Genomic DNA, 12,877 nt, shown 5'->3' with positions numbered 1-12,877 from the left:
GGATTAGTTTGGGGACTGATACAGGTCTGTGGGAAGAGAGTGGGACAGTGGGATTAGTTTGGGGACTGATACAGGTCTGTGGGGAGAGGGAGGATCAGTGGGATTAGTTTGGGGACTGATACAGGTCTGTGGAGAGAGTGGGACAGTGGGATTTGTTCGGGGACTGATACAGGTCTGTGGAGAGAGTGGGACTGTGGGATTAGTTTGGGTATTGATACAAAGCTATGGGAGGACAGTGGGATTAGTTTGGGGACTGATACAGGTCTGTGGGGAGAGAGTGGGACAGTGGGATTTGGGGACTGATACAGGTCTGTGGGGACAGAGTGGGACAGTGGGATTAGTTTGGGGACTGATACAGGTCTGTGGGGAGAGAGTGGGACAGTGGGATTAGTTTGGGGACTGATACAGGTCTGTGGGGAGAGACTGGGGCAGTGGGATTAGTTTGGGGACTGATACAGGTTTGTGGGGAGAGAGTGGATCAGTGGGATTAGTTTAGGGACTGATACAGGTCTGTGGGGAGAGAGTGGTACAGTGGGATTAGTTTGGGGACTGATACAGGTCTGTGGGGAGAGAGTGGTACAGTGGGATTAGTTTGGGGACTGATACAGGTCTGTGGGGAGAGAGTGGGACAGTGGGATTAGTTTGGGGACTGATTCAGTTCTGTGGGGAGAGAGTGGGACAGTGGGATTAGTTTGGGGACTGATTCAGGTCTGTGGGGAGAGAGTGGGACAGTGGGATTTGTTTGGGGACTGATACAGGTCTGTACAGAGAGTGGGACAGTGGGATTAGTTTGGGGACTGATACAGGTCTGTGGGGAAACAGTGGGACAGTGGGATTAGTTTGGGGACTGATACAGGTCTGTGGGGAGAGAGTGGGACAGTGGGATTAGTTTGGGGACTGATACAGGTCTGTGGACAGAGAGTGGGACAGTAGGATTAGTTTGGGGACTGATACAGGTCTTTGGGGAGAGAGTCGGGCAGTGTGATTAGTTTGGGGACTGATTCAGGTCTGTGCGGAGAGAGTCGGGCAGTGGGATTAGTTTGGGGACTGATACAGGTCTGTGGGGAGAGAGTGGGACAGTGGGATTAGTTTGGGGACTGATACAGGTCTGTGGGGAGAGAGTGGGACAGTGGGATTAGTTTGGGTATTGATACAAAGCTATGGGAGGACAGTGGGATTAGTTTGGGGACTGATACAGGTCTGTGGGGAGAGAGTGGGACAGTGGGATTAGTTTGGGGACCGATACAGGTCTGTGGAGAGAGTGTGGGACAGTGGGATTAGTTTGGGGACTTATACAGGTCTGTGGGAAGAGAGTGGGACAGTGGGATTAGTTTGGGGACTGATACAGGTCTGTGGGGAGAGGGTGGATCAGTGGGATTAGTTTGGGGACTGATACAGGTCTGTGGAGAGAGTGGGACAGTGGGATTTGTTTGGGGACTGATACAGGTCTGTGGAGAGAGTGGGACAGTGGGATTAGTTTGGGTATTGATACAAAGCTATGGGAGGAGAGTGGGATTAGTTTGGGGACTGATACAGGTCTGTGGGGAGAGAGTGGGACAGTGGGATTAGTTTGGGGACTGATACAGTTCTGTGGGGAGAGAGTGGGACAGTGGGATTAGTTTGGGGACTGATACAGGTCTGTGGAGAGAGTGTGGGACAGTGGGATTAGTTTGGGGACTGATACAGGTCTGTGGGAAGAGAGTGGGACAGTCGGATTAGTTTGGGGACTGATACAGGTCTGTGGGGAGAGGGTGGATCAGTGGGATTAGTTTGGGGACTGATACAGGTCTGTGGAGAGAGTGGGACAGTGGGATTTGTTTGGGGACTGATACAGGTCTGTGGAGAGAGTGGGACAGTGGGATTAGTTTGGGTATTGATACAAAGCTATGGGAGGAGAGTGGGATTAGTTTGGGGACTGATACAGGTCTGTGGGGAGAGAGTGGGACAGTGGGATTAGTTTGGGGTCTGATACAGGTCTGTGGGGAGAGAGTGGGACAGTGTCATTAGTTTGGGGACTGATACAGGTCTGTGGGGAGAGAGTGGGACAGTGGGATTAGTTTGGGGACTGATAAAGGTCTGTGGGGAGAGAGTGGGGCAGTGGGTTTAGTTTGGGGTCTGATACAGGTCTGTGGGGAGAGAGTGGATCAGTGGGATTAGTTTAGGGACTGATACAGGTCTGTGGGGAGAGAGTGGGACAGTGGGATTAGTTTGGGGACTGATACAGGTCTGTGGGAAGAGAGTGGATCAGTGGGATTAGTTTGGGCACTGATACAGGTCTGTGGGGAGAGAGTGGGACAGTGGGATCAGTTTGGGGACTGATTCAGTTCTGTGGGGAGAGATATGGACAGTGGGATTAGTTTGTGGACTGATTCAGGTCTGTGGGGACAGAGTGGGACAGTGGGATTAGTTTGGGGACTGATACAGGTCTGTGGGGAAACGGTGGGACACTGGGATTTGTTTGGGACTGATACAGGTCTGTGGAGAGAGTGGGACAGTGGGATTAGTTTGGGGACTGCTACAGGGCAGTGGGGAGAGGGTGGGACCGTGGGGTTAGTTTGGGTATTGATACAGGGCTATGGGGAGAGTGTGGGACAGTGGGATTAGTTTGGGGACTGATACAGGTCTGTGGGAAGAGAGTGGGTCAGTGGGATTAGTTTGGGGACTGATACAGGTCTTTGGGGAGAGAGTCGGGCAGTGTGATTAGTTTGGGGACTGATTCAGGTCTGTGCGGAGAGAGTCGGGCAGTGGGATTAGTTTGGGGACTGATACAGGTCTGTGGGGAGAGAGTGGGACAGTGGGATTAGTTTGGGGACTGATACAGGTCTGTGGGGAGAGAGTGGGACAGTGGGATTAGTTTGGGTATTGATACAAAGCTATGGGAGGACAGTGGGATTAGTTTGGGGACTGATACAGGTCTGTGGGGAGAGAGTGGGACAGTGGGATTAGTTTGGGGACCGATACAGGTCTGTGGAGAGAGTGTGGGACAGTGGGATTAGTTTGGGGACTTATACAGGTCTGTGGGAAGAGAGTGGGACAGTGGGATTAGTTTGGGGACTGATACAGGTCTGTGGGGAGAGGGTGGATCAGTGGGATTAGTTTGGGGACTGATACAGGTCTGTGGAGAGAGTGGGACAGTGGGATTTGTTTGGGGACTGATACAGGTCTGTGGAGAGAGTGGGACAGTGGGATTAGTTTGGGTATTGATACAAAGCTATGGGAGGAGAGTGGGATTAGTTTGGGGACTGATACAGGTCTGTGGGGAGAGAGTGGGACAGTGGGATTAGTTTGGGGACTGATACAGTTCTGTGGGGAGAGAGTGGGACAGTGGGATTAGTTTGGGGACTGATACAGGTCTGTGGAGAGAGTGTGGGACAGTGGGATTAGTTTGGGGACTGATACAGGTCTGTGGGAAGAGAGTGGGACAGTCGGATTAGTTTGGGGACTGATACAGGTCTGTGGGGAGAGGGTGGATCAGTGGGATTAGTTTGGGGACTGATACAGGTCTGTGGAGAGAGTGGGACAGTGGGATTTGTTTGGGGACTGATACAGGTCTGTGGAGAGAGTGGGACAGTGGGATTAGTTTGGGTATTGATACAAAGCTATGGGAGGAGAGTGGGATTAGTTTGGGGACTGATACAGGTCTGTGGGGAGAGAGTGGGACAGTGGGATTAGTTTGGGGTCTGATACAGGTCTGTGGGGAGAGAGTGGGACAGTGTCATTAGTTTGGGGACTGATACAGGTCTGTGGGGAGAGAGTGGGACAGTGGGATTAGTTTGGGGACTGATAAAGGTCTGTGGGGAGAGAGTGGGGCAGTGGGTTTAGTTTGGGGTCTGATACAGGTCTGTGGGGAGAGAGTGGATCAGTGGGATTAGTTTAGGGACTGATACAGGTCTGTGGGGAGAGAGTGGGACAGTGGGATTAGTTTGGGGACTGATACAGGTCTGTGGGAAGAGAGTGGATCAGTGGGATTAGTTTGGGCACTGATACAGGTCTGTGGGGAGAGAGTGGGACAGTGGGATCAGTTTGGGGACTGATTCAGTTCTGTGGGGAGAGATATGGACAGTGGGATTAGTTTGTGGACTGATTCAGGTCTGTGGGGACAGAGTGGGACAGTGGGATTAGTTTGGGGACTGATACAGGTCTGTGGGGAAACGGTGGGACACTGGGATTTGTTTGGGACTGATACAGGTCTGTGGAGAGAGTGGGACAGTGGGATTAGTTTGGGGACTGCTACAGGGCAGTGGGGAGAGGGTGGGACCGTGGGGTTAGTTTGGGTATTGATACAGGGCTATGGGGAGAGTGTGGGACAGTGGGATTAGTTTGGGGACTGATACAGGTCTGTGGGAAGAGAGTGGGTCAGTGGGATTAGTTTGGGGACTGATACAGGTCTGTGGGGAGAGGGTGGATCAGTGGGATTAGTTTGGGGACTGATACAGGTCTGTGGAGAGAGTGGGACAGTGGGATTTGTTCGGGGACTGATACAGGTCTGTGGAGAGAGTGGGACTGTGGGATTAGTTTGGGTATTGATACAAAGCTATGGGAGGACAGTGGGATTAGTTTGGGGACTGATACAGGTATCTGGGGAGAGAGTGGGACAGTGGGATTTGGGGACTGATACAGGTCTGTGGGGACAGAGTGGGACAGTGGGATTAGTTTGGGGACTGATACAGGTCTGTGGGGAGAGAGTGGGACCGTGGTATAGTTTGGGGACTGATACAGGTCTGTGGGGAGAGAGTGGGGCAGTGGGATTAGTTTGGGGACTGATACAGGTTTGTGCGGAGAGAGTGGATCAGTGGGATTAGTTTAGGGACTGATACAGGTCTGTGGGGAGAGAGTGGTACAGTGGGATTAGTTTGGGGACTGATACAGGTCTGTGGGTACAGAGTGGTACAGTGGGATTAGTTTGGGGACTGATACAGGTCTGTGGGGAGAGAGTGGGACAGTGGGATTAGTTTGGGGACTGATTCAGTTCTGTGGGGAGAGAGTGGGACAGTGGGATAAGTTTGGGGACTGATTCAGGTCTGTGGGGAGAGAGTGGGACAGTGGGATTTTGGGGGCTGATACAGGTCGGTGGGGAAACAGTGGGACAGTGGGATTTGTTTGGGGACTGATACAGGTCTGTGGAGAGAGTGGGACAGTGGGATTAGTTTGGGGACTGATACAGGTCTGTGGGGAAACGGTGGGACAGTGGGATTAGTTTGGGGACTGATACATGTCTGTGGGGAGAGAGTGGGACAGTGGGATTAGTTTGGGGACTGATACAGGTCTGTGGAAAGAGAGTGGGACAGTGGGATTAGTTTGGGGACTGATACAGGTCTGTGGGGAAACGGTGGGACACTGGGATTTGTTTGGGACTGATACAGGTCTGTGGAGAGAGTGGGACAGTGGGATTAGTTTGGGGACTGCTACAGGGCAGTGGGGAGAGGGTGGGACCGTGGGGTTAGTTTGGGTATTGATACAGGGCTATGGGGAGAGTGTGGGACAGTGGGATTAGTTTGGGGACTGATACAGGTCTGTGGGAAGAGAGTGGGTCAGTGGGATTAGTTTGGGGACTGATACAGGTCTGTGGGGAGAGGGTGGATCAGTGGGATTAGTTTGGGGACTGATACAGGTCTGTGGAGAGAGTGGGACAGTGGGATTAGTTTGGGGACTGATACAGGTCTGTGGGGAAACGGTGGGACACTGGGATTTGTTTGGGACTGATACAGGTCTGTGGAGAGAGTTGGACTGTGGGATTAGTTTGGGTATTGATACAAAGCTATGGGAGGACAGTGGGATTAGTTTGGGGACTGCTACAGGGCAGTGGGAAGAGAGTGGAACAGTGGGATTAATTTGGGGACATACAGGTCTGTGGGGAGAGAGCGGATTAGTGCGATTAGTTTGTGGACTGATTCAGGTCTGTTGGGAGAGAGTGGGACAGTGGAGTTAGTTTGAGGACTGATACAGGTGTGTGGGGAAAGAGTGGGACAGTGGGATTAGTTTGGGGACTGATTCTGTTCTGTGGGGACGGAGTGGGACAGTGGGATTAGTTTGGGGACTGATATACGTCTGTGGGGAGACGGTGGGACAGTGGGATTAGTTTGGGGACTGATACAGGTCTGTGGGGAGAGAGTGGGACAGTGGGATTAGTTTGGGGACTGATACAGGTCTGTGGGAAGAGAGTGGGACAGTGGGATTAGTTTGGGGACTGATACAGGTCTGTGGGGAGAGAGTGGGACAGTGGGATTAGTTTGGGGACTGATACACGGCAGTGCGGATAGGGTGGGACCGTGGGGTTAGTTTGGGTATTGATACAGGGCTATGGGGAGAGGGTGGGACATTTGGATTAGTTTGGGGACTGATACAGGTCTGTGGAGAGAGAGTGGGACAGTGGGATTAGTTTGGGGACTGATACAGGTCTGTGGGAAGAGAGTGGGACAGTGGGATTAGTTTGGGGACTGATACAGGTCTGTGGGGAGAGGGTGGATCAGTGGGATTAGTTTGGCGACTGATACAGGTCTGTGGAGAGAGTGGGACAGTGGGATTTGATTGAGAACTGATACAGGTCTGTGGGCAGAGTGGGACAGTGGGATTAGTTTGGGTATTGATACAAAGCTATGGGAGGACAGTGGGATTAGTTTGGGGACTGATACAGGTCTGTGGGGAGAGAGTGGGACAGTGGGATTAGTTTGGGGACTGATACAGTTCTGTGGGGAGAGAGTGGGACAGTGGGATTAGTTTGGGGACTGATACAGGTCTGTGGGGAGAGTGTGGGACAGTGGGATTAGTTTGGGTATTGATACAAAGCTATGGGAGGACAGTGGGATTAGTTTGGGGACTGATACAGGTCTGTGGGGAGACAGTGGGACAGTGGGATTAGTTTGGGGACTGATACAGTTCTGTGGGGAGAGAGTGGGACAGTGGGATTAGTTTGGGGACTGATACAGGTCTGTGGAGAGAGTGTGGGACAGTGGGATTAGTTTGGGGACTGATACAGGTCTGTGGGAAGAGAGTGGGACAGTCGGATTAGTTTGGGGACTGATACAGGTCTGTGGGGAGAGGGTGGATCAGTGGGATTAGTTTGGGGACTGATACAGGTCTGTGGAGAGAGTGGGACAGTGGGATTTGTTTGGGGACTGATACAGGTCTGTGGAGAGAGTGGGACAGTGGGATTAGTTTGGGTATTGATACAAAGCTATGGGAGGAGAGTGGGATTAGTTTGGGGACTGATACAGGTCTGTGGGGAGAGAGTGGGACAGTGGGATTAGTTTGGGGTCTGATACAGGTCTGTGGGGAGAGAGTGGGACAGTGTCATTAGTTTGGGGACTGATACAGGTCTGTGGGGAGAGAGTGGGACAGTGGGATTAGTTTGGGGACTGATAAAGGTCTGTGGGGAGAGAGTGGGGCAGTGGGTTTAGTTTGGGGTCTGATACAGGTCTGTGGGGAGAGAGTGGATCAGTGGGATTAGTTTAGGGACTGATACAGGTCTGTGGGGAGAGAGTGGGACAGTGGGATTAGTTTGGGGACTGATACAGGTCTGTGGGAAGAGAGTGGATCAGTGGGATTAGTTTGGGCACTGATAGAGGTCTGTGGGGAGAGAGTGGTACAGTGGGATTAGTTTGGGGACTGATACAGGTCTGTGGGGAGAGAGTGGGACAGTGGGATCAGTTTGGGGACTGATTCAGTTCTGTGGGGAGAGATATGGACAGTGGGATTAGTTTGTGGACTGATTCAGGTCTGTGGGGACAGAGTGGGACAGTGGGATTAGTTTGGGGACTGATACAGGTCTGTGGGGAAACGGTGGGACACTGGGATTTGTTTGGGACTGATACAGGTCTGTGGAGAGAGTGGGACAGTGGGATTAGTTTGGGGACTGCTACAGGGCAGTGGGGAGAGGGTGGGACCGTGGGGTTAGTTTGGGTATTGATACAGGGCTATGGGGAGAGTGTGGGACAGTGGGATTAGTTTGGGGACTGATACAGGTCTGTGGGAAGAGAGTGGGTCAGTGGGATTAGTTTGGGGACTGATACAGGTCTGTGGGGAGAGGGTGGATCAGTGGGATTAGTTTGGGGACTGATACAGGTCTGTGGAGAGAGTGGGACAGTGGGATTTGTTCGGGGACTGATACAGGTCTGTGGAGAGAGTGGGACTGTGGGATTAGTTTGGGTATTGATACAAAGCTATGGGAGGACAGTGGGATTAGTTTGGGGACTGATACAGGTATCTGGGGAGAGAGTGGGACAGTGGGATTTGGGGACTGATACAGGTCTGTGGGGACAGAGTGGGACAGTGGGATTAGTTTGGGGACTGATACAGGTCTGTGGGGAGAGAGTGGGACCGTGGTATAGTTTGGGGACTGATACAGGTCTGTGGGGAGAGAGTGGGGCAGTGGGATTAGTTTGGGGACTGATACAGGTTTGTGCGGAGAGAGTGGATCAGTGGGATTAGTTTAGGGACTGATACAGGTCTGTGGGGAGAGAGTGGTACAGTGGGATTAGTTTGGGGACTGATACAGGTCTGTGGGTACAGAGTGGTACAGTGGGATTAGTTTGGGGACTGATACAGGTCTGTGGGGAGAGAGTGGGACAGTGGGATTAGTTTGGGGACTGATTCAGTTCTGTGGGGAGAGAGTGGGACAGTGGGATAAGTTTGGGGACTGATTCAGGTCTGTGGGGAGAGAGTGGGACAGTGGGATTTTGGGGGCTGATACAGGTCGGTGGGGAAACAGTGGGACAGTGGGATTTGTTTGGGGACTGATACAGGTCTGTGGAGAGAGTGGGACAGTGGGATTAGTTTGGGGACTGATACAGGTCTGTGGGGAAACGGTGGGACAGTGGGATTAGTTTGGGGACTGATACAGGTCTGTGGGGAGAGAGTGGGACAGTGGGATTAGTTTGGGGACTGATACAGGTCTGTGGAAAGAGAGTGGGACAGTGGGATTAGTTTGGGGACTGATACAGGTCTGTGGGGAAACGGTGGGACACTGGGATTTGTTTGGGACTGATACAGGTCTGTGGAGAGAGTGGGACAGTGGGATTAGTTTGGGGACTGCTACAGGGCAGTGGGGAGAGGGTGGGACCGTGGGGTTAGTTTGGGTATTGATACAGGGCTATGGGGAGAGTGTGGGACAGTGGGATTAGTTTGGGGACTGATACAGGTCTGTGGGAAGAGAGTGGGTCAGTGGGATTAGTTTGGGGACTGATACAGGTCTGTGGGGAGAGGGTGGATCAGTGGGATTAGTTTGGGGACTGATACAGGTCTGTGGAGAGAGTGGGACAGTGGGATTAGTTTGGGGACTGATACAGGTCTGTGGGGAAACGGTGGGACACTGGGATTTGTTTGGGACTGATACAGGTCTGTGGAGAGAGTTGGACTGTGGGATTAGTTTGGGTATTGATACAAAGCTATGGGAGGACAGTGGGATTAGTTTGGGGACTGCTACAGGGCAGTGGGGCGAGGGTGGGACCGTGGGGTTAGTTTGGGTATTGATACAGGGCTATGGGGAGAGTGTGGGACAGTGGGATTAGTTTGGGGACTGATACAGGTCTGTGGGAAGAGAGTGGGTCAGTGGGATTAGTTTGGGGACTGATACAGGTCTGTGGGGAGAGGGTGGATCAGTGGGATTAGTTTGGGGACTGATACAGGTCTGTGGAGAGAGTGGGACAGTGGGATTTGTTCGGGGACTGATACAGGTCTGTGGAGAGAGTGGGACTGTGGGATTAGTTTGGGTATTGATACAAAGCTATGGGAGGACAGTGGGATTAGTTTGGGGACTGATACAGGTATGTGGGGAGAGAGTGGGACAGTGGGATTTGGGGACTGATACAGGTCTGTGGGGACAGAGTGGGACAGTGGGATTAGTTTGGGGACTGATACAGGTCTGTGGGGAGAGAGTGGGACCGTGGTATAGTTTGGGGACTGATACAGGTCTGTGGGGAGAGAGTGGGGCAGTGGGATTAGTTTGGGGACTGATACAGGTTTGTGCGGAGAGAGTGGATCAGTGGGATTAGTTTAGGGACTGATGCAGGTCTGTGGGGAGAGAGTGGTACAGTGGGATTAGTTTGGGGACTGATACAGGTCTGTGGGTAGAGAGTGGTACAGTGGGATTAGTTTGGGGACTGATACAGGTCTGTGGGGAGAGAGTGGGACAGTGGGATTAGTTTGGGGACTGATTCAGTTCTGTGCGGAGAGAGTGGGACAGTGGGATAAGTTTGGGGACTGATTCAGGTCTGTGGGGAGAGAGTGGGACAGTGGGATTTTGGGGGCTGATACAGGTCTGTGGGGAAACAGTGGGACAGTGGGATTTGTTTGGGGACTGATACAGGTCTGTGGAGAGAGTGGGACAGTGGGATTAGTTTGGGTATTGATACAAAGCTATGGGAGGAGAGTGGGATTAGTTTGGGGACTGATACAGGTCTGTGGGGAGAGAGTGGGACAGTGGGATTAGTTTGGGGTCTGATACAGGTCTGTGGGGAGAGAGTGGGACAGTGTCATTAGTTTGGGGACTGATACAGGTCTGTGGGGAGAGAGTGGGACAGTGGGATTAGTTTGGGGACTGATAAAGGTCTGTGGGGAGAGAGTGGGGCAGTGGGTTTAGTTTGGGGTCTGATACAGGTCTGTGGGGAGAGAGTGGATCAGTGGGATTAGTTTAGGGACTGATACAGGTCTGTGGGGAGAGAGTGGGACAGTGGGATTAGTTTGGGGACTGATACAGGTCTGTGGGAAGAGAGTGGATCAGTGGGATTAGTTTGGGCACTGATAGAGGTCTGTGGGGAGAGAGTGGTACAGTGGGATTAGTTTGGGGACTGATACAGGTCTGTGGGGAGAGAGTGGGACAGTGGGATCAGTTTGGGGACTGATTCAGTTCTGTGGGGAGAGATATGGACAGTGGGATTAGTTTGTGGACTGATTCAGGTCTGTGGGGACAGAGTGGGACTGTGGGATTAGTTTGGGGACTGATACAGGTCTGTGGGGAAACGGTGGGACACTGGGATTTGTTTGGGACTGATACAGGTCTGTGGAGAGAGTGGGACAGTGGGATTAGTTTGGGGACTGCTACAGGGCAGTGGGGAGAGGGTGGGACCGTGGGGTTAGTTTGGGTATTGATACAGGGCTATGGGGAGAGTGTGGGACAGTGGGATTAGTTTGGGGACTGATACAGGTCTGTGGGAAGAGAGTGGGTCAGTGGGATTAGTTTGGGGACTGATACAGGTCTGTGGGGAGAGGGTGGATCAGTGGGATTAGTTTGGGTACTGATACAGGTCTGTGGAGAGAGTGGGACAGTGGGATTTGTTCGGGGACTGATACAGGTCTGTGGAGAGAGTGGGACTGTGGGATTAGTTTGGGTATTGATACAAAGCTATGGGAGGACAGTGGGATTAGTTTGGGGACTGATACAGGTATCTGGGGAGAGAGTGGGACAGTGGGATTTGGGGACTGATACAGGTCTGTGGGGACAGAGTGGGACAGTGGGATTAGTTTGGGGACTGATACAGGTCTGTGGGGAGAGAGTGGGACCGTGGTATAGTTTGGGGACTGATACAGGTCTGTGGGGAGAGAGTGGGGCAGTGGGATTAGTTTGGGGACTGATACAGGTTTGTGCGGAGAGAGTGGATCAGTGGGATTAGTTTAGGGACTGATACAGGTCTGTGGGGAGAGAGTGGTACAGTGGGATTAGTTTGGGGACTGATACAGGTCTGTGGGTACAGAGTGGTACAGTGGGATTAGTTTGGGGACTGATACAGGTCTGTGGGGAGAGAGTGGGACAGTGGGATTAGTTTGGGGACTGATTCAGTTCTGTGGGGAGAGAGTGGGACAGTGGGATAAGTTTGGGGACTGATTCAGGTCTGTGGGGAGAGAGTGGGACAGTGGGATTTTGGGGGCTGATACAGGTCGGTGGGGAAACAGTGGGACAGTGGGATTTGTTTGGGGACTGATACAGGTCTGTGGAGAGAGTGGGACAGTGGGATTAGTTTGGGGACTGATACAGGTCTGTGGGGAAACGGTGGGACAGTGGGATTAGTTTGGGGACTGATACAGGTCTGTGGGGAGAGAGTGGGACAGTGGGATTAGTTTGGGGACTGATACAGGTCTGTGGAAAGAGAGTGGGACAGTGGGATTAGTTTGGGGACTGATACAGGTCTGTGGGGAAACGGTGGGACACTGGGATTTGTTTGGGACTGATACAGGTCTGTGGAGAGAGTGGGACAGTGGGATTAGTTTGGGGACTGCTACAGGGCAGTGGGGAGAGGGTGGGACCGTGGGGTTAGTTTGGGTATTGATACAGGGCTATGGGGAGAGTGTGGGACAGTGGGATTAGTTTGGGGACTGATACAGGTCTGTGGGAAGAGAGTGGGTCAGTGGGATTAGTTTGGGGACTGATACAGGTCTGTGGGGAGAGGGTGGATCAGTGGGATTAGTTTGGGGACTGATACAGGTCTGTGGAGAGAGTGGGACAGTGGGATTTGTTCGGGGACTGATACAGGTCTGTGGAGAGAGTGGGACTGTGGGATTAGTTTGGGTATTGATACAAAGCTATGGGAGGACAGTGGGATTAGTTTGGGGACTGATACAGGTATGTGGGGAGAGAGTGGGACAGTGGGATTTGGGGACTGATACAGGTCTGTGGGGACAGAGTGGGACAGTGGGATTAGTTTGGGGACTGATACAGGTCTGTGGGGAGAGAGTGGGACCGTGGTATAGTTTGGGGACTGATACAGGTCTGTGGGGAGAGAGTGGGGCAGTGGGATTAGTTTGGGGACTGATACAGGTTTGTGCGGAGAGAGTGGATCAGTGGGATTAGTTTAGGGACTGATACAGGTCTGTGGGGAGAGAGTGGTACAGTGGGATTAGTTTGGGGACTGATACAGGTCTGTGGGTAGAGAGTGGTACAGTGGGA

The sequence above is a fragment of the Hypanus sabinus genome, chromosome 7 (genome assembly GCF_030144855.1).
Source record: "Hypanus sabinus isolate sHypSab1 chromosome 7, sHypSab1.hap1, whole genome shotgun sequence".
Classification (NCBI taxonomy): domain Eukaryota; kingdom Metazoa; phylum Chordata; class Chondrichthyes; order Myliobatiformes; family Dasyatidae; genus Hypanus; species Hypanus sabinus.
The sequence above is the reverse complement of the archived record's forward strand: the minus strand, read 5'-3'. Positions refer to the sequence as shown.